The sequence below is a fragment of the Fukomys damarensis genome, unplaced genomic scaffold (assembly GCF_012274545.1).
Source record: "Fukomys damarensis isolate Sample0158 unplaced genomic scaffold, DMR_v1.0_HiC HiC_scaffold_33, whole genome shotgun sequence".
Taxonomy (NCBI): Eukaryota; Metazoa; Chordata; class Mammalia; order Rodentia; family Bathyergidae; genus Fukomys; species Fukomys damarensis.
In genome coordinates, this window is record NW_022900945.1 from 20,981,052 (window position 1) to 21,001,144 (window position 20,093).

Consider the following 20,093-nt stretch of genomic DNA (forward strand, 5'->3'; position numbering starts at 1 on the left):
GTTTTTTTTTTTTTTTTTTTTTTTTTTTAAGATTTCCAAACCCTCTTTTGGTTTGGTGTGTCCTGATTCTTGAGGAAATTTGCTCAAATAAATTCTAAAATTTATTGTGCCTCAGTTTTTACTTGCAACATACACAGTAAATACTTTGTTGAATTGGGGGGCTCTTTTCTACTTTTTCTTAGTTGTTTAGTTGCTCTTTGTTTTGGTGTCTGCACTGACTTCCAGAGGGTTCTATCTAACAGGAATCGCTGGGTGGATGGTAGTACTCTACATGTGTTTGTCTAACACAGTAACCACTAGCCCTGTGTAAATGCTGGAAAGGTAGCTAGTGAGAGTATGAGACTAAATCTTTAATTATATTCAATTACAATTAATTTAAGTACTCCACATGGATGGTCACAATGGACAGCACAGTCCCAGAAGGTCATTGTCAGACTCAGATGCTGTCATTTTTTTTTTTCAGGAAATGTGTTTAGAGCTGTGTTTTCCCAAATTAGCCACTAGCCAGGTGGGGCTATTTAAAGTTTAACTCAATTAAAATTTAATACAAGTGAAATATTTAGTTTCTCATTCTAGCCGTGAAATATGTGCTAGCTGTATTTCAACTGCTTGAAATTCAGATTTGGCTAGTGGCTACCATATTAGGCCTCACAGAGAAAAATTTCGAATGCCGCAGAAAGTTCTGATAGATAGCGGTGATTTGGAAGAATGGCTCATCCGACTGGAAACAGAGTTGCACCAGCTTCCTGTTGGATTCAAACTATGAAGAAGAGTTGGTTAGAGAACTGGGATCACAGTGCCCGTGGAATGCCACTAACATCCAACTTTTGCTCACCTTATCTGAATAGGATACTGACCTCTAGATCCCCAGGTAACCTGAAATTAGGGACACTGATGAGAACAAAGTGGCTGACAGCACCACGGAAGTCCATGTTGACTCAGAAAGGCGTTCTCCTGTGAGAGGATGTCAGGGCCAATTTCAACACTTCCAAATCAGGCTTCTTATTTATTCCCAGACATGTCAGCCGGCAAGGTTGCAATGACCTCTTGATCCCTAGCTGCCACCGGATTCCCAGAAGGTAAGTAAGCTCTTCTCAGAGCATCTCATCTCTCTTTTCGCCTCATTTGCATTCAGCTCTGAGATTGGCTACCTCTCCTACCCCATGGTGCAGATATTGGCAGCTACTCCCTTCTTTGTTGCCTCCAGAATAGCTAACCACAAAGCTTCCCTGGAAGACCACCCAGGAGCTTCAGCTGGAGCAGTGTGGTGCTGTCCATCTGCCTAAAGGAACCAGGCACGCGGTGCCAGGAACACCTGCACTCCTCGGTTGGCCCTGGCTACCTCATCACTTCACAGTGGCAGTCAAGGTGCCACCCTGAATGCCCACACTGGAAATTACCGTTTTGGAGGTTGTCTCCTCCTCGCTCAGCAACATCACGGCAGTGGGATGCTGATCAGCTAAGAATGGTCCCAAGCAGGAGATTACAGTCAGGGCATTTTCTGAGGAATTTACTTCTGGTTTGACAAAGCCAGCTTTCCTGTGTTCTGAGACACAGTGAAAAAGCCATCTGTTAAGTTAAGCTTTTGCCACAAAGGGTAGGTTTAGGGAGTGGGCATTTAAATAGTGCTTTTCTGTTTTCCTCATCTATATTTGGAACTTTGAAAATGCATTAATAAAAATTATTAACTACAAACCTTCAGTTTTTATTAGAAGTCTTCATTTCTTTTATAAAAATAGTTGGCTTTCTCATCAACTTTGTGGATCTTCCCTTACAGCCTTTGATGTCTCCTGCAGTCTACATGTAACCTCTTCACAATCCTAATTTCTCAATCTTTGGCACAAGAAAGACTTTGCTTTCATCGTTTTACTTCTCCCATTTACTTCCTCTCATGCCCACACCATCTCCATGTTTGAAAACCACAACCATTAAAAATTATTTTAAAAAACACTTAAATATCACCCCCCCCCCAATGTCCTGTCAGATTTCTTCCTCTTGTTTGCTTCAGAAAGTGGTGCTTTGATTGTCCATTAGAGAGTTGTTTACATTTCTCCAAAAGCTCCATTTAGTTTCCTTGACAAGGTGGAATAAGTGACTGGCTGTGATGGATAGAGGCACCTGTCCTAATGGCTGCTCACACTGTGCCCACCAGCGCACGTTACAGTGATAAATTGACAACAGTTGGGACATGCTCTGCTAGCAGCAAGAATGAGACTACGAGGACAAACACAGGCGGTTAGACAGTCTGCTTTAATATTCCTGGGAAAGGTGTACAGCCTCCTAATCTAACACCCCAACAGCTGCAGTGAGGAATTAGTGCACAGGCAGAATTTCTTTGTTACCTTGACACTACCTCTGCTGGTTAGTCTAGAATTATATCCCCTGCAAATCATTCCTCACTCTTCTCGTTTAGATGCCTGCAATCCTTGAGTTGAGTGCCCTTAATGAAAAATACCTGGTACAATGACAATTTTGGGTTATTATGAATGTATATATTTTTAAATTCCTTCATTGAAGACTTTTCTTGTCTTCCCGAGGAAAAAAACAAGGGCAAAATGCTGCCTATTAGCTATGGGTTGATAATCAGGGAAATGTGGGACTAGCCTTAGTCAACACTGAGGTGTTAATTATCTGGATAAGGTTCTCAGGAGGTTCCACATTTGGAGTAATGAAGAGGTAACTGTCACCACGCCCCACTCTGCTGGGGGGTTAGAAGGTGTTCAGTTCTCATCCTGCTCACCCTTTCACCCCGCCCCCTGTTGACTTTGTGTCACCCATAATGAGCCTGGGGCAGCCGTGAGGCTCTTCGGTGGCATCTTCCATGTTGACCAAGGCAGGACTCCACAGGCAGATCCAGGACTTGAAGCTTTCCGTCACCATGTCCTTCTCCCGGATGAGTTGGGAGCATCCAGGGCAAAGTAGAGGGTGGGTCTGCTGACACAGCAGCCGTGAACGGCAACAGCAGAGCAATCTCCACACAGCCCCTCGCTCCATCCATTACACGCTTATCTTAACGGAAGACTAATCTAAAGGAACAAATGACCACTGAGAAAATGTTACAATTTAATACAAAGTCATAAAAAAGGAGAGAGAGAGAGAGAGAGAGAGAGATAGAAAAAAGGAGAGAGAGAGAGAGAGAGAGAGAGAGAGAGAGAGAGAGAGGGAGGGAGGGAGAGGGGGAAAGTGGGAGAGTATGCTGAGCAAAAGAAGCGTGCGTGGACGTAATAATGCTTTCCTAAGTCTCATTTTCAAATGGCCTAGTCACTGATTTTGTGATAAGATACAGTTTGCCTTTGTGATTTGCATGGATGATGAAGCAATTAGCAGCCATCATATACAAAGCATGCTAGTTCTTTCGTTAGACACCAAGCAAAACGGCACAATGCAAGATATGTAGTGCGGCGAGGCTCAAGCTACTTGCTCATGGTACTGACTTTGCATGGAGTTTTGCTGGGAGCCTGGCTGTGTTAGAAGACGAGACTGCGGTTAGTTTGATGTGCAGTTCTGACTGCCTGGCAGTCGCCTCCACTCCCCACCCCCTAACTGCTACTAAATTTCATTTCAAGTTATAATTATTGACATTGGAAACAGCTACTCGTATCACAACAACAAAGCAACAATTATACAGGATCTGGTGTTTCTCATGCAAATTACAGCAATAAAATACAGGAAAATCCAGCCCTCTTACAGACCAGTTTTTGTCTTTGGAGAACACAGTCTGAACTATTTGGTTAACTAAATTAAAATGTAAATCTTGGCTGGCTTTTCTTCTTAGATAGTGATATGAAACAGTTTCTAAAAGACAGAAAAAGCTTAAGGGACCACATTTCAAACAACTTGTCATGAATATATTTTTTTAATGAATTAGGTCTGAAAAGCTTAACTGTCTGTAACAATCAAGGATTTCAAAATGCTGTTCAAATAGGAAAAGCATAAGGGGCGAGTGAGATCTGTATATTCACCCCTTATATTTTTGTTTATAAAGGAACATGGGAGCTTTGGAAGGTGCACAGTAATAGAGTCCTTTCTGTTTTCACGAGTCAAGCAGTTATCTCCCTTATTCCCCCTTGGTGTAACTTGTATAATGAGACGTATAACCTAGAGAAGGAGATTAGTGAGCATTAAAACTGGGTTCTTTTACTTTATTAGAGTTGCTTTCCTTCCTGTCTTTGTCTCTTCTACACAAAAACCAAGCAGTGAAAATGTCTCAGTAAGGGAGGCCCAAATGAAAAAGTCAGCCATAGCGGCCTTAGCATTAAGGAGATGTGAATGTGGCTGCTCCAAGCCACACCGAGCTCTGCAGAGAGCCAGAAACAGTGACTAGAATCTATAGGGAAATGGTACTGTTTCTGATCCATCATCTTGCTGCTTTTAAAAAGAGAAACTAAACCAAACAAAGCTTCTCTCGACAAGCATAAAAAAGGGTTGGATCCACAAAGCCACAGTCAGTACTACTGAAGACGACATCAAAGAAAAGCCACTGCTTGTGTCCTTGGCCAGGACTCAACTAACCACACATCCGCCTTGAAAGGGTACCTCTGAGTTTGACCACGAGAAAACTGACCCATACAAAGCCAGGACAATGGAAGGTATTACTGACATTTAATTTATGTATTTAATTTTTTTATACAGGCAAAAGCAATGTGGTGATCACATCTCATTTATTACATATCTGATCTTTAAAAGGCAATAATTTTACAAATGCACTTTTGCATTAAGAATACTGTTATCATAAGCGTGGAGCAAACACTGTGTGGGCAGTCACTCTGACTTATAGCAGCTCTGTACAGCCGCTGCAAGATAACCAAGAGTAATGGTTTTTGATAATCAGGCCACACTATTAATATAACATGAACCACAAGTGCTTTTGTACTGCAGCTCTGGTTAAACTAGCAAATCTCATTGGAATATAAAGAAAGGGTGGGGAGTCATGTTGTTTCTGGTACTTCTACACTGAAATATATGCCTTGAGGTGCTGTCTGAGGTGTTTCAGATCCCGGGGAACCCATAGCAGCACTGAAGAATGTTTCCCTTTAGAATCTCTGGCCCTTTCTGCTCAGTTCGAGCTCAACCTCTATCCACTAGGTCAGAATTTAGGTTCATGAAACACATCAGATGGATTTCAAATGGCAGTTCTGTTGGCTGGGGGAGAGCTGGTGGAACATGCTGAGGTCCACAGCAAGCTGGGTTTATGCTGGACTCTCACTGGTCTGTGACTGCTGAAATATTGCTGGGTGTAAAGGGACTCATGTTGGCTGATGTGAGCAGAGGGGAATGCTGCCCCTTCATCGTAAATGTTAATGTGAAGGAAAATATGAGGGAAGCACTTCTGGTGGTAAGAGTCAGGCAACATAATCAAAACAAGTAAAAGCAGGCTTAAGCATGTCACTACACTGTTTATTCATATGGTGACGTTTACTGTAACTTTCCTTTAAAAGGCAATGATTTCCTCCTACTTAAAAAACCCAGAAATCATTTTGAAGTTCTCTTTGGACACATGGTGTGTATCTCTGTCATGTTGCTCTTCATTTCCTAGGACATGTGTACTGGAGGTGAATTATGTCTTGAAAATCAATGCATGGGCTGTTTCTGTAAACTGGAGGAGGCATGTATGTGCTCAGGAAAGAAATACACAGTCCCCAAATTTCATGTCAAAGACAGAGGGTTAGAAAAGGCCAGTTAAACAACTTGAGGCTCAGTAATTATTTAAGATCCTTTTCCAGTGCCATGTTTTCATAAAATAATGCAAATCAGGAATGGGTCTCTCTGGACTGCTCCGGCATCCACGGCAGCAGATGAAGGTGAGGTGTTCCTAGTGCTTTGACTCAATGCTCTTGTGGCTGTGGCCACAGACTCTTGTACTGCTATTCATTCATTAGTAAAACCTTTACTGAGCACTTACTCTGTATATGCCAGCCAAGGGACCAGGCACGGAGGAGGAGGAGGATGAAGTGAATCTGCCTTAAGGCGATTAGAATCTGGGAAGAATGAATAAACACAGACATAATTCATTACAAGGTTTGGTAGGAAAAAGCCTATTTAATCTGCCATGGGAAAGAGTACATTGAGCAACACGAAATTAATGAAGACTTTGATGCATGTAATCTGAGCCTTGAACAGTTTTTACATTGTGTATACATGTTTTATCATTCCTACTATGTTGTCAATTAGCTTAGACTGGTCAGTGCATCTAGTTTGTATTTATATATAATGCTACACAGAGAAAGTTTCTGGCCTATAGATGTCTTCCATTAATTGACACCATCTATAGAATACTTGTTGTGTTCATACCCATACACTCTAACAGCCTCTGGTCAATAAACATTATTTGAATGTTGAATAAGCTAGTATGACTTTCTTAGTAATTCTAATGTGATTTCATTTACCACTGTACGATTTCTTAAGAACACTTAGATAATGAAACAAAAACAACAACAACAACAACAAAACCAACTGGGTGAATCAAAATCATTTTATATCTGAGTGTAATAGAAAGTGCTTATATTCCTAGCACTCTGGGAGGCTGAGGCAGGAGGATCACAAATTTGAGCCCAGGCAGGGCAGCTTAACAAGGTTTTATTTCAAAATTAAAAAATAAAATAAGGGCTGCATAGGTAGGTTAGTGGAGAGACCATGAGTTTAATCTCCAATCACACACACACACAGGCACACAGACACACACACACACACACACACAAATCTGTTTATGATAATCTCCACAAGAAAGTCAATCATTTGTTCACAATATGTTTGTTCTCTGGAAAATCTTGGATTGTGAATAGTCAAGGGCAGTCTCAACTTACACCAATTTTTCTGTTTTAAAAGTGTTTTTTGTGTTTGATGAGTACAAACCACCATTGCTCATGGTGTCAAGTCCAGAATTGATCCTTATGTTGTCTTCACAAAGTATGATCATGAATATCCATCCATACAGTGAATATGAATTCTGTAGACCTGGATCACTAGCTCCCTTTGGTGTTCCACGTGAATTTCACAACCATCCTTCCCTGCATAAGAGGAATTCATTGACATCTTGAGCAGGAGATTAGCAGTACCTTGATCTTGTTGGCCTGGATCTCAGTGGCACAGATTGCAAAGAGTTGGTGGAACATCAAGAAAAACAAGAAGCAAAATAAATAGGAAACACATGTGTAAATACTGAATAGTTCCTCTGGTGTGAAAAACTAAAAGTGTAAATAAGGTTCAAATTGTATAATTCATCACGTCAAATAGGAAGAAAAGGGCTAAAGGAGTAGGGAAAGTGGGAAGGATAGGGGAAAGGAAAGAAGGGAAAAGAAAAGATATGAGAAAGCGAGAAAATGGAAACAAAGTCTTTGTAAATAGGAAAGAGAGGAGGGGGTGAAAGGAGGGTAGAGGTAAGGGGAAAAAATGAGAACCAAGACTGTCATGTAAAGGTACAAGATCCCAATGGTGAATGTGACTGTGTTGTACACATAAAATGTACCAATAAACTTGATGAACAAAAAAAGAAAAACAAGAATCAATGGCACCATATACATGTACAATTGAAGCACAAACAGGTACCTACTTTATTAGGAAAAGTTAGGAAGTTAGGTGGTATTTCACTGGATTCAGTCTCTGATCAAACCCTTTCCCCACTGTTATGGCTTGGGTCCAGATGTACCTCCAAAGCCTCCTGTGGTCATAGATGGGATTTTTCAGAGTGAACTGGATTTATAGTGTTTGATGTTGGGATCAAAGGTGTGCGATTACTAAATTAGTCCACCTTCTGGTTTAGCATAGCTCTGAGTGTGAGTGCTACCAGCCCTAAGGGTATGTAGCCTGGAAAGACTATAAGGGACAGAAAGAAGGCTGCTGACCTTGCTTTCTGTTTTGTGATGTCAGTGTTTGCTGCCTTCTGCCTTCCGCCTGTCACAAACTGTTTCTCCTCTGCTATGCCACCCCACCTTGGAGCCAAACAACTACGAACTGAGACCTCTATAAGCTGTGAGCTGCAATGAACTTTGCCTCTTTTAACTGTGTTGGGTATTTTGTCTCAGCAATGAGAAAAGTAACTGAGAGCCTTTAACTTGTGTGTTTTAAAGAATAAGGTATGGGAAATGCTTATTAGATAAAGTTAATTCTTATAAAAATTGCCAAGAGCAAAAAAAAAAGCTATACTATTTAATTTGTTGAGGTTGCTAAAATGGCTCTTCTTGTACATCTGTATAAGGAGTAAAAAAAAAAATGTATTTTGATAGTTTGAAACTTTCCCTAAAGCTATAAAATGCCATGCCAAAGTACACATGACTTCATGGCTAGTATCTCATCATAAGGAAATAAATAGTTATAAACATAAAGATTTAGGGGCCGGGGATTTAGCTCAGTGGTTTGGTGGCCTGCCTTGCAAGCGCAAGGACCTGAGTTCAATCCCCGGTACCAAAAACAAAAACAAAAACAAAACAACCAAAAAAAACCCCATAAAGATTTATTGACAACAATGGACATTCAAAATTACTTAAAAATATTAAAAAAGTGGAACTAGCCTACATGTTCAGCAACAGGGAAGCAACTAAATAAATCATGGAAGGTCTATAAAATAAAAAAACTAAATTACAGAGTACAGAACTATACATACAGTATAGTCTAGATTTAACCTGAAGAAAATGTACCACAGGTTAAACAGATATTATACCCATGTAAAATTATTGATGTCATTTATTTTCATTCTTTGTATACTGCGTGTTTCCAAATCTTATGAATATATATTGTTTAAATATACTGTGAGTCAAAACTAAAGATGAAGCACTACATAGAAGGCCGTGGGCATGCCAAAGACTCACTGAGAATGGTCTTAGCTTTCATCTGTGAGAGTAAGATCTGGCCTCTCTCAGTTGCTGAAAACAGGCATACTTCTTTCCCATCCTCCTACAATAAATTCTAACATACATATGTATAAAAAATAATATATTTCTGAGAGAAAAAGTGTAAACAGGTTGATTTGGAGAGCTTGAATTCACCTAATCTAATTATTTCTGAGATTAGCTTATTTTTGGATTGACATTCAATGTAGATTGCTTTTACTTTGCAGGTGATAATTTCTAACTTTCGCAAGTGGAACATTACGAATAGATTTCAGCACAAAGTTTTCAAGATAAGAGGAAATAAGAGGGAGCAGTATTTAAAGCAGACACGAGCATTCTTTCTTTGGACTTCCCTAGATAAGTATTGATTTCTATATGGCCACACTGGTTCTGAAGGAATATTGCTGGCAGCTGCTAATTACTGTGCAATTGGCTTGTGAAGACAAAACTGCTGGCCCATTCAGTGAATGCATTTTGTTTTCTTTTTTTCTGGTTTGAAGCAGTGAATCAAGGGCTAGGGATGTAGCTAGTGGTAGAGCATTTGCTTAGTATGTACAGAGCCCTGGGCTTGATTCCTTGTACTGAAAAGAGCCAATAACTACCAACAAAAAGAAAGAAAAAGAAATGAATTAAATAATTTTATTTTTTCCAATTGCCAAATCATGGCATCATTCTCAATTTTATTCCTGCTCAAATAATTTTGAAAAGTTTAATTCTCTTGTATTCATAGTTGGTATTTATTCTTTCCTCAACATTAACTGCATTCCTGTTATGAAACAAGAAACAAAATTTTTTATTCTTTAAATTTTATTTTTACCCTTTGGGGATTATTTGACTTAAGACTAATTACTATTTTCTTATTCTTTAATCCAACACCCAAAATGGTGCATAGCTTATTTATTTTTAAAATTAACGTGAACTAAAATAATTTTTTGTGAATTTCATTATATCCTTTGGGATAATTAGAATCATAAAATAACATACCACAGAAGAAAAATTGCCTTGATATTTGTATGCGTGAGTGTGTGTACACACATGTACATGTGAGTGGTTATGTTCCATACTAGAAGTAAACATCATAGATAATAACATAGATAATACACAATCAGGAAAGCAACAGAATTTTTAAGTCATTCAAAATGTTATGTTTAACTGAAAATGTTTAATTTTCATAAACTAATTTGAAGAAAAATGAAAATGTTCAATTTCTAGATCAGAGTAGCAATTACAAAAAGCTCATGTTAACTACACTTGGGTTATAATTGCATTAAAAACAATTCTCTAAAACAAGAGTTATTGTTTAATTTAATATATACAAATTTATAATTTAATTAAATAAACTAGGAATCTTTAAATAACAAAGGACAGTATGATATAATCACATAGTCTATGTCAGTAGCTCTAGTAAGAAAAAATTAGTATCACAGAAAAACAAAACTAGGAATCAACTTTCTAAAATTCTATCTCTTCATATTAAAGACAAAAGAATGTGTATAGGCAATTTAAGAGACTTATCCATTACTCTATAGCCAGCCAGTGGCCAGCTCATTGAAAAACTGAGGTTTTCATCACCTCTTCTCAGTCTACACAGCACAAATTGTCCTGCTAGAATTATAATCAGTTGTATAAATAGTTTCAGCCAGCTTTTCTAATAGCAGATCAAACTACCTGTAAAATAGCTCAATATGAAAGAAAATTAAAAACAAAAGGAAAATGAAAAGAAAGATATCACTCACTAGTATTAAATGATCTGGGTAGATGAAACTATTTACTTTGTAGTGTAAAATGTATATAGAATTAAAATTTATAGCAAAATAGCAAAAGGCAGAAAGAACAAAGGAAGTCAACATGTCTTCCTTTTAGAAAGAGTAAACCAATAATTTAAGCTGAACTTTAATAAAACAAGAAAATATACTTTCATCTCTAGGATAATTATTATGATAACACTAGTGTGCTAACAAAACAATAGAAAATAGGATTAGTAAAATTATTAATTAATTTAAAAGAATAAAGGAAAAAAGTGTACAAGGAGCAAAAGGAACAAGCAGAAAACATGTAGTAAGATTATACTGTACAACTACAAAGAGAAGTAACGCTATTTAATGTCTATAGACCAAGTATGCCAATCAGACATAAAGATTGTCAAATGGGATGAAAAATTATACCCAACTATATGTTGCTTGCATGAAATACATCATGAGCATAAGTACTGAGAAAATTTGAAAGTAGAAAAAATGGACAGAGGAATAAAACAAATAAAAGGCATACTGACATCAGACAAAGGAGAATTTTAGATATAAAGAGTTACATTTCAAAATGATAAAAATATCAGATGGCCTGGTTTATACAATAGTTTAAAATTTGTAAGCACCTAATGTGAATTTCAATATATACAAGTTCAAAGTGGAAGCAGTAGCCAAGCATGATAGTGCATGCCTGTAATCCCAGTACACTGGTAGATAGAGACAGGAACCTTACTATTTTAGCCCAACCTGGGTAATTTAGCAACTTAGTGAGACTCTGTCTCAAAATAAAAATAAAAATAAAGAAAGGGCTGGCAATATAGCTCAATGCAAAGACCCTGGATTCAATCTTCAGTACTAAAAAAAAAAAAAAAAATTGGGACAAAGCAAATGTAGAAACATATCTGTAAGCATTGGGAAAACTATAGCACATCTCTTATTAACTGATAAACAAAGCTAAAAAAGTCAGTAAGACAAAGTTATTGAACCTAATGACATATATTGTTTTCCACTGCATGTGGAAATTATTTCCAGAACTGACTATATCCTAGATCATCAAACAGGTCTCAAATTTCAGAAGATTGACATTGGTCAGTTCTCTGTTCCCAATGACATTAAACTAGAAAAAAAAATCCAAGTAATTGGAAAGTAGGCAAAATATTTATAAGTAATTTATGTAGAAAATATGAACATTAGAATCATTAGAAAATAGTTTTAACTGAATGAAAACAAAAAATTTCATTACCTTTAAAATCTGTTAATGTTATGTTCAGAGGGAAATTTAGTTTTAAATGGTTATGTATGCAAAGCAGAAAGGCTGAAAATCAATAATCTGAGACCCAATGAAACTGTATGAAATTACAACAAATGAAAACAAAAAAAGTACAAGAAAAACTATTAACTGTGAAAAGTAGATAATAATTGCTCAAACAAAAACAAGACAATAAGAAATTAATAAGGGGAAAAACTCAATGAGGCCAAAGGATACTGATCAAAAGAAGAAAGTAGATACAAATCAACAATATTTGAGCTGAAAAATTGAGACATCACTATAGAGCCTACAGGGATCAAAAGGTTACTAAGCACATAAAATAAACCACTTTTTGCCAGAATTTGAAAATTTTAGTGACATAGGTGAATTCCTAGAGAAACACAACTTTTCAAAATATAAAATTTAGAATAATTTCTATTTCTGAAATTTGACCACAGAAAGGTATCTCAGAAAAGAATACATAGCATGCAAAATTTTCATGAGCCAACATTTGTTTAGGGTTATAATGAACACTGCATATCATAGAAGTTTTCTGTTTGCTTTAATGCTCAAAGGAAACAAAAAAAATCCAAAATAAGATATCAGTATGGTTACTGGTGATAGAGGTCAAGTTTTAAATTAAAGGATTAGTTGAAAGATCCACTCTGAAAGAAAATTTTTAGAAACTTCTTAGCAATGTGATCAGTAGTGCAATGATTTAGTAATCACACTGAAATTTCAAATTAGCTTTAAAAAATGTGTATTAACAATACCACTCTGGCACACAGAAGGATAAATTAGAATCATTTATAGGAAAATGAATGAACTTTTGGAAAATAATTTTAAGTGAAATAAATAAAATAAACAAGAAAATATTGTATATTTTCTCTTATATGAAAAACCCTAAGTATAATAATGTAAAATAACAGATAGATAATAAGAAGCAGGGAGACACAACTTTCACAGATGAGAAGGGTACAAGAAACAGGGATGGGGGAAGGAGGGAAGGGAAAGGGAATATAGGAATTAATATGTGTTATGTGCATGTACCAACTCCCAACAATGAATGTAGTCATTAAATAGTGTAAACATGTATTAATAAAAAGGAAAAATTCAAAAAGCAAAATAAAATTTGTGTTAAACATTAAAAATATAGTGTAAGTAATGTGTCAAGGAAGAAATTATCATACAGCTTAGAAATATTTAAAATGTAGTAAAAAATGGAAATACTACATAAAATTTTTAATGTTCAGGTAAGGTATATGGAAGAAAGTATAGTTTTAAGTGCATATGAGAAAAAAAGAGTGAATATTTTTGAATTATATTCTACTAAAAAAGTTAGAGAAAACAAATGTAAAACCTAGAAACAAAAGAGAGAAAAATGGAGATGTTAAAAATAAGAGCAGAAATTAATAAAATAAAAAACATACAAGAGAAAACTTTAAAAATTTGGGCCTTTTTAAAGAGATTTTTTGAAGAGATTAAAATATACTTAAAATATACTTTGGCAAAACTGGTTAGTGAAAAAGAAAGTAGCATAAGACACATAAAAATATTAAGAATAAGAACTAGGACACAGAGCTTACAAATTTAATGTAATGCTAAAAACAAGTTATACATATATGTGGTTAAAAAATTAAATGAATGTTAAAAATTTCAAAAGCCTATAATTTGTGAAAATTGACCTAAAATGAATAGAAACCTGAATAGGTATGGAAACATTAAATAAACCATACAAATAGTTAAAATTCTTCCATATTAAAACCACAGACACAAATGATTTTAAACATTCAAGGAACAGATTATCTCAGTCAAAAACAAACCATTCTAAAAGTACTAAAACATTAATAGTTCTTACTCAATTTTATGAGGCTACTAAAACTTTAAAACCCAAACAAGTGACAAAGACCTTAACAGACATCTCACCAAAGAAGATACACATGTGGTGAATAGACGAATGACATCATATCATCAGGACATGCAAATTACAACAACGAGATACCATTTTACACCTATCACAATGACTAAAATCCAAAATATGCACAACACCAAATGTTAAGGAGGGAGCAGAGCAAGAGCTGCCATTTATATCTGGTGGGGATGTAAAACTGTCCAGACCTTTGGAAGACAGTTTGGCACTTTGTTGCAAAATGAAGCCTATGTTTAATATATAATCCTGTAATGTTGCTCCTTGGCATTTACCCAAAAGAGAGGAAATGTTATAGTCACACAAAAACCTGCTCATGAATGTTTATTGTAGCTCTTTTTATAATTGCTGAAAGTTGGAGAGGACCATGATGCCCTTCCGTAGTAAATGGATAAACTATTACAAATCCAAGTAGAGGAATATTAGTCAATACTAAAAAGAAAAAAGAAATCAGCCATTGAGCCATGAGAAGACATGGGAGAAATTTAAAGGCATATTATTAAGTGAAAGAAGATAATTTGGAAAGGCTGCATTATGTAGGATTCCAATTATATGGCATTCTGGAAAAGGTAAAATTATGACAGTAAAAAAGACCAGAGGAGTGAAAGCAGAGGAAAAGAGAATAGGAGAAGCACAGAGCAGACTAGTGGCTGTAAAATTACTCTGTATCATATTATGATGGTGTACATACATTTCTTCAAACCCACAGAATATGCAACACCCAGTATGAACCCCAATATAAATTATGGGCTCTTAGTAAAAGCAAATTATCAATGTAGGCTCATCAATTGTAACAAATGTATCATTCTGGTGAGGCTGTTAATAAATGGGGGAAGCCAACCATGGGTGCAGGCAGAAAGTATAGAAGAAATCTCTATACCTCCCTCTTAATTTTGCTGTGAATTTAAAATTGATCTATAAATAAAACTAAATCAAGAAGAAAGACAATTCCCATAATTCAGATAAAAGCATTATGAGAAAAAAATGCCATGAGACAATCTAATTTGTAAATGTAGATTAATATTATTAAAAATATTTGTACACCATGCTCATAATAGCAGCCAAAAGGCTGCAGTGGGTCAAGAGCCCATCCCATGACTGGATTAAAGAATAATGTATGTCAGCATTAAAAAGGAAGGAAATTCTGATACATGCTACAACATGGCTGAGCCTTAAGAACACCATTACATTGTTAAGTGAAATGAGTGAGTTATAGCAGACAAATACTGTATGGTCCCACTTATATGAGGAGAGTATCTTGGTGCAGTGGCTTGGTGTGGATAAGGTTTGAGTGTATCCTTAAGGGTTCCTGTGCTTGAAGCTTGTGTTGAAGTGGTAGGACATTTAAGATGTGGGCTTGTGAAAGATGGCTTAGGTCACTGCCCTTGAAAGAATTAGTGTACTTCTCAGGTGACCCTGGTTAGTTATCACAAGATCAAGTTCCTATAAAAGAAGCAAGCCTGGACGCTGAATACTTCTGACTTCTTTTCTCATTGTGTATCACTTCTGCATGAGCTCATGTTATTGTGATATCATCTTACACGAGAACCTCACCAGATGTGAGCACATGGATGGCTTGATTTTAGACTTTTAGCCTCAGAACTATGAGATAAATAAACCATTTTTCCTGTAAAATAGTCAGCTCCAGGTATTTTATTATAGCTACAAAAAACAGACCAACACTCCTTAGTCAAACTGATAGAAACAGAAAGTAGAATATTGCTTGCAACAATTTCTTTTACCACAATTAAAACATTGTAAATAAAGTGTTCAACAACGTAAGATATATGTTATACTGAAGTGGAGTATATCTTAGAAATCTGAAGTTGGCTTAGCATTAGGACATCCATTTGGATAACACATTAACAAAAGAGAATAAAAATAGGATCACTTGTGAGATGAAGAAAAAGTATCCGATGAATTTAACATTACTCTGTGATACAAACTGATGACAACCCAGAAATGGAAATGAAAATTTTCAAACTGAAAAACAGACCTTTTCTTCTTCAATCTATAGCAAACATTATACTTGATGTAATCTTCTAATAATTTCAAAGTTATTCACATTGCTTGCATTCATTTTTGTGCTAGAGGTCCTAGTTACCTCTGCACTATACAATGACAAATTTTTAAAAATTAGAAATAAGCAAGGATAATATTTCTATGTCAGTGGACATGTTGTTTTAAAAACAAAAACATATACAGAGGTTTGTGACTTACAAGAAATTTCAGCAAGATTTTGAGACACATAACATGCAAAAGGGAAGTGCATGTTTCTTAGTTAACAGCAATTAGTAAAATCTTTAGAGAACAATTTAATTAAGAATAAAGATTTCTGATACCATCAGTGAGTGCACGCAGATCGCGGGGAGCAGCTGTGTGGACCAAAGTGACACCACTGCAGGTAGATCCCAGCCAGGGCCCTGCCCTCACCCCAGAAGTGTAGGCACACCTGCCCAGGCCTCAGGCCCGCCTAGAAAAGAGTTGCACAAGCACACAAGCTTCAGCCAGAGACCTACCATTTGATCTGCCACAAGGGCCCACCCCTTTCCATTAGAAACACAGTAGACTCCTCAACAAAACCCCTAAGGCAAGAAGAGTGTGGAGACATATGGTGACATGTTTCAAGCCCGAAAGGAAAACAACCTCCAATCCAGATTGATGTACCCTGAAAAACTTTCAAAATTGATGGAGAAATAAGACACTTATATGACAAAGAGCACCTTAGGAACCTCACGGATACTAAACCAACACTCCAAAAATTTTAAAACAATATCCTAGGAAAAGACAATGAGGATCACAACCCCAGGAATCCCAGAAGAATGAATCCATCAGGCAGGACAAGAAATTAAATGCAAAGGGGGAGTATCCAACAATAAGAAAAAAGTCATGACAAAAGATAAGTCAATACATATCAGTTATAACCATTAATTTTAATGGTCTCAATTCACCAATCAAAAGAAATACACTGACAGAATGGGTCAAGAAGCAAGATCCAACAATATGCTGCATACAAGAAATACACTTAATTAAAAAAGAAACACATAGACTGAAAGTTAAAGGGTGGAAAACAATACTCCATGTAACAGGAACCCCCTCAAAAATGAGGAGTAGCTATCCTCTTTGCAGATCAAGTGAATGTCAAACCAGCAATTATTAAGGGTCCTTATTAAGGACTCTATATCCTTGTAAAAGGAACAGTCCAAGGTGAAGAGGTGACAATCATTAATATATCTGCACCAAACACTAATGCATCCAACTATATAAGACAAATACTAACAGACATGAAAAATCATATAAACACTAATACAATAGAATTGGGAACCTCAGTAACACACTGTCACAAATAGATCAATCAGATAAAAAATAAACAATGAAATAGTAGAACTCAATCAAACTCTTGAACAAATGAACTTAACAGATATTTACAGAGTGTTCCACCTCACAAAATCAGAATACACATTCTTTTCAGCTGAACATGGATCATTCTCCAAAATAGACCACATATTCATAGAACAGGTTTAAGTAAGTGAAAAGGAATTGAAGTTGTCCCCTGTATATTATCAGACCATACTGCAATGAAATTAGAGATTAATAGCAAAAGAAACCGCAAGAATTTCATAAACATATAGAAATGAACACCACACTTCTGAATAACCAAAGGGTCACAGAAGAAATTAAAGAAAAAATTAGTTCCTAAAAATAAATGACAATGACAATACAACATATCAGAATCTATGTGACATAATGAAAGCAGCCTTATGAGGGAAATTCATAGCAGTGAATACTCATATTAGGAAAACAGTATGAGCTCAATTACACAACCTGATGTTGAACCTCAAGATTCTAGAAAAAGAAGAGCAGGACAAACCCAAAGCTCATACAAGAGAGGAAATTATAAAGATCAGGGAAGAAATTAATGCAATAGAGACTAAGAGAACAATAAAAAAATTAATGAAGCCAAGAGCTGCTTATACAAAAGAATAAACAAAATTGACAAACCCTCAGCCAACTTTTCCTTATTAAAGCCAATTTTCCTTATCAAAAAAAAAAAGGAAAGAAAAGGCCCAGATTCATGCAAGTAGAAATGAAAAGGGTAAAATTACAATGGACCCAGCAGAAATCCAGAGGATCATCAATACCTACATTGAGAATCTATACACCAATAAGATAGAAAACACAGAAAAAATGGACAGATTCCTAGATACATATGAATTACCAAAGTTGAACAAAGATGACTTAAAAATTCTAAATGACCCAATATCAATCAATGAAATTGAAAATGTAATTTAAAACTTACCAACCAAGAAAATCCTAGGACTTGATGGCTTCACTGCTGAATTCTACAAGACATTTAGAGAGAAACTACTGCCACTACTGTTTCAACTCTTCAATGAAATTGAAAGGGAAGAAATACTACCAAATTCATTCTTGGTAGCAAGCATCACCTGGATCCTCAAAGCAGAGAAAGACCCAACTGAAAAAGAGATCTGTAGGCCAATATGGCAAATAGAATGCAGAAGATCAAGATCATACACTCTTAAATGGAATTCATCCCAGTGATGCTGGCATCGTTCAACTTACACAAATCAATGAATGTCATATACTATATTAATAGAGCCAAGGACAAAAACCATATGATCATCTCTATAGATGCAGAAAAAGCATTTGCCAAAATGTAACACTGAGTTATGATTTAAAAAACCCCTGCAAAAAAAATGGAATAGACGGTGTCTACCTCAAACTGATAAAAGCCATCTTTGAGCAACCAATAGTCAATATTATACAAAATGGTCAAAAACTGAAATCCTTCACACTATAGTCAGGAACAAGACAAGAATGTCTGTTTTCACCATTCCTATTTAATGTAGTTTTGGAAACATTAGCCATAGCAATTAGGGAAGAAAAAGAAATAAGAGGAATAAAGATAGGAAATGAAGAAGCCAAATAGTCATTATTTGCAGATGACATGATACTTTATGTAGAAGACCCCAATAACTCCACCAAAAGTCTTCTAGACTTAAAAACCAAATTCAGCAAACCAGCTGGATACAAGGTCAACACACAAAAATCAATAGCTTTCCTGTACACAGCAAACAGACTCACTGAGAGAGAAATGGGGCAAACAATTCCTTTCACAATAGCATCCAAAATATTGAAATACCTAGGAATCAACCTAACGAAAGAAATCAAAGATCTCTACTCTGAAAACTACAGCACTCTGAAAAAAGGAGGATATCAGAAAAAAGGAAAGACATCCTTTGCTCGTAGGTGGGAAGAATCTAATGCTATATAGATTCAATGCAATCCCAATTGAAAACCCAGCAGCATACTTCACAGACCTTGAGAAAACAATACAAAAATTCATTTGGAATAAGAAGACATCTACAATAGTAAAAGAAATTCTGGGCAATAAAGACAAGTAGTGTGTATCACAATCCCCATCTTGAAACTATACTACAAATCTACTGTGATAAAATAGCATGGTAGTGGCAAAGAAACAGACCTGAGGAACAGTTGAACAGGTTAGAAAAATTCAGAAACAACTAGAAACATACTTAGATATCTTATCATCAACAAAGGAGCCAAACACCCTCACTGGAGGAAAGATAGCTTCTGTAGTAAATGGTGCTGGAAAAACTGGGTTTCAACTTGCCAAGGATTAAAACTAGACCTATATCTCTCACCATGCACTAAACTAAATAAAAATGGATTAAAGATCTAAATATTAAAACAGAAACACTAAACCAGAGGGAAGAGAGATTCAGTAGAACACTTGAAGATGTTGGTGTAGGAAAAGATTTTATGAACAAAACCTCAGTTGCCAGTGAACTACCACAATTAACAACTGGTATCTCATCTTATTAAAAAGCTTCTGCACAGCAAGAGAAATAACCAACAGTGTGAAGAGACAACCCACAATGTGGGAAAAACTTTTCACCAGCTCTTCCTCAGACAAAGAACTACTATCTAGAATATATAAAGAACTTAAAAAAAAATTAGACCTCCAAAATTTAAAGACCCAATCCAAAAATGGGCATCTGAAATGAACAGACATTTCTCAGATAAAGAAGTAGAAATAGCAAAAAAAAGAATGTTCAACATCAATGCCACATCATTGAGAGATGCAAATGAAAACAACACTGAGATTCCACCTCACCCAGAACAAATGGCTACTGTCATGAAATCAACCTATAACAGTTGCTGGCCAGGCTGTGGGGAAAGAGGAAGCCTGCTCCACTGCTGGTGGGAGCAACCAATGTGGAAATCAGTATGGAGATACCACAAAGAACTAGGATTAGAGGTCCCATTTAACTCAGCTATCCCCATTCTAGGTATCTTTGCCA